The sequence below is a fragment of the Tiliqua scincoides genome, chromosome 6 (genome assembly GCF_035046505.1).
Source record: "Tiliqua scincoides isolate rTilSci1 chromosome 6, rTilSci1.hap2, whole genome shotgun sequence".
NCBI lineage: Eukaryota > Metazoa > Chordata > Lepidosauria > Squamata > Scincidae > Tiliqua > Tiliqua scincoides.
This window is the reverse complement of record NC_089826.1, coordinates 44,289,763-44,292,781: the sequence shown is the minus strand read 5'-3', so window position 1 is coordinate 44,292,781 and position 3,019 is coordinate 44,289,763. Positions and strand designations below refer to the sequence as shown.

Sequence of the window (3,019 nt, the reverse complement as noted above, 5' to 3'; positions counted from 1 at the left end):
GCGGGTCCTCCTCCTTCCATGGGTTCTGGACCTTCTCACATTACCAGGGTGACCAGGGAGGACAGAGTGCCTATAACTTTAACCATTGTATAGAAGAGGGAATTTTGGCAGGTGCAACTTTTTAAACCTTTCCATGTTGAGCTGTGCTTGCCAGAATTCCCTCTTCTATGCAATGGTTAAAGGAATAGGCATTCTGTCCTCCATTGGTCACCCTGCACATTGCCCTCCCAATGTGAGAAAGAGTAACTTTGGCTGCAGCAGCTCTCACTCTATAAAAAGATCCCACTCTTGAATGCATAAACCCCTAACAGTTCAATCCTATCAGGGCCTTTCCTGACAGCAGTTGCAGGAGACAGCAGGAAGACTGTAGCAGGAGCCTCCAAGCAATGGCAGGAGGCTCAGTGCAGTGGGAAGAACGGCAGCACATGAAAACCACATGATGCAAAAAGCCCTCCTGCCCACCCTAACCCTCTTACCACTCTTTGGAGGCTTGCGCTAGGCGTCCAAACCCAGAAGTGAATGGCCGTGATGTCACTGCATGAAGCATTTCACATCACCATCATTCATTTTCTGAGTCTGGGGACATTGCAGCCCCACTAAGTTTGCGAACTACTGGTCTACAGAGAGGCAAGGGAAAAATATTCATAATTCTGTCAGTGCAGTTGAGTGGGAGAAGGAGAATTTGATCACGGCAGTATTTCTGTCTGTGAAACACAGCATCCTAAAATTTAAAAAGAAAATGTAAAGCATACTACAAGATAGTATTTTTATCTGTCAGATCTTTTATGAGCCATAGAATGAGCTGGGATATCTTGCTGTTAATTGAATGGTTTTTTCTAGCTGCACTGCTGCTAGTGACAGTTTGATGACCTCAGAGTGAACTTGGGAACTGAATTGTTTTTCAGGGTGTGTGTCAGGATGCCTAACCTATGTCAATGTCTGGCATGCTTCAGCTGCTACTATGCATGAATGGCATACCATTCAAATTTTCAGTAACACGAAGGAGATAGCCAAACAATGTGGGAAATTAGCAGTTACAGAGAACATTGTAGAAATAGACTAAAACATGCCTGTAACCTTAATTTGGCTGTCTGAGACAGCCAGGCAAGTTAACAGTGACCGCAAATTGATAGGGGCAATGACAGATAGACAATCACAAAGGGAGCTAAGAGAGTGCAGCAGAAATACATGATCCAGAAGTCTGCTTAATATGCTCAGTGGCCAATGTTAGAAGTTTGTTCTGGAGACAAAAGACTAGAGGTCAAATTCTGCCCTAATGCAACTGCTGCATAATTACATTTGGAATGCTTTTTATCCTACTATCCTTCTTTCATAAAGCTGGGGCAACAGATGCGCAGAGGGGGGCAGGGGCAGTCTGCATGAATCAGGTCCAATAGGAATGGTTAATAAGGGGGTGTCGCATGGCAGAGGGTGTCTCCCGGCCCCAGCGGGGATGCATGCTCTGGCAACACTAGTATGCATCCCTTGTAAGTCTCTGATGGCTGGTCTGCAATTTTCTACTGTTACCCTGCACATACCTGATCTCGTCTGATCTTGGAAGCTAAGCAGGGTCAGGCCTGGTTAGTACTTGGATGGGAGACCGCCTGGGAATACCGGGTGCTGTAGACTTATACCATAGTCTTCACCATAGTGAAGGTGGCCAACCACTCCTCTTACTTTTTCAATCCAGGCAATGGGAAGAGGAGAAGCAATGGTAACAAGTGGGTAGGCAGAGGTGGGTATCCCCGTGCCAACCTGCTGCCTGAGGCAACCATTTCAGTCAGCTTCATGGATGGGCTGACTCAAACCACAAACTCTCTAACATTTGAATGTGCCTGGAAATAAGTAAAAATAGGAAGAAAAAATTTCTTTTGAAGCAATACACATACATTGTATTTTACAGAGCACACCACTGAGAAACTGACTAAGGTTTTCTGCCTCACATGAGCTATTCGGTTTGAAGACTGTAGCGGTTGAAGATTCCACTTGAAAAATAAGGCCTATCTTTGATCTGTGCTTTCATTCCAATGGCCAAATATGTTGAGCCATGGCTATATTACTCTTTTCATTCTACAGAAGGGCCAGATAGATAACTGAAGTCATTCTTTGAAAAATATAATCTGTTACTAATGCCAGGATACAAAAGTAGTCAGTCACCACTACAGAGAGAAATACACCCACACAGAGAGAGGCAAAGAAACATGTCTTGGAGAGATGAGAGGGTTAGAGGAAAGAAAAGGGGAGTCTGATAATTTTTACTGTCATTAACAATACTATACCTCAGCCATAATGATATGAAACAGCTTTTGCATCAAGTAACAACAAAGCACATTGTTACTGGGGGAAAAAATTGATTGGATGTGGTCAGCATGCTAATTCTGAAACAATATTCTTGATTGATTGCCCTACCAACAGACAGTTTTAAGATGTACTTTCCAACATGTTCTAGCTCTGGTGGTCAGGAATACATAATTAAGAGAATAGTACTGAGATGGAAGGCCATTTTAACTTGTCTCTTCTCTATACTGCACACGGTCAGGAAGATATTAATCAAAATGATCATCAGATGATGACAGCTCTGACTTCTATACAACTTCCAAGCTGAAAGTATTCACTTTAATACTCTATAAACATCCCCTGAAAACAAACTGTTTCTTCAGCATTGTTCCCTGGAGACTCAACCTGCTTAATTCAAATTCCTTGTTCTGTTTCTCAGATGATAGCTAATTTGCCTTTTATCCAGCAATGAAAGTCTGGAAATTGAACACCAACTGATCAGGGAATCTGAATTAAGTTTCCATATTTTGAACAGACATCAAAGCACTATGTGTTTGCCATGTTCCAGCATCCTGTATTGATTATCCAGTCACTAAAGGGATTGTCTTCTCCCCACACTTTCTGGTTCTCCCAGCTGTTGGTGACTGCAAGGGGCGTCTTCAGAAGTGCTAGCATCCGAGAGACGCTGGAATTGGTTGTGTAGGTCCAGCAGTTCAGCATACCCTCTGACCTTCCTTCTCCT

General features: G+C 43.3%; 1 pseudogene; it reads left to right on the top strand.

Moving 5' to 3' along the window:
- Positions 1-1,515: 1,515 nt before the first annotated feature.
- On the top strand, positions 1,516-1,629 carry LOC136656382 (5S ribosomal RNA; annotated as a pseudogene).
- Positions 1,630-3,019: the final 1,390 nt, after the last annotated feature.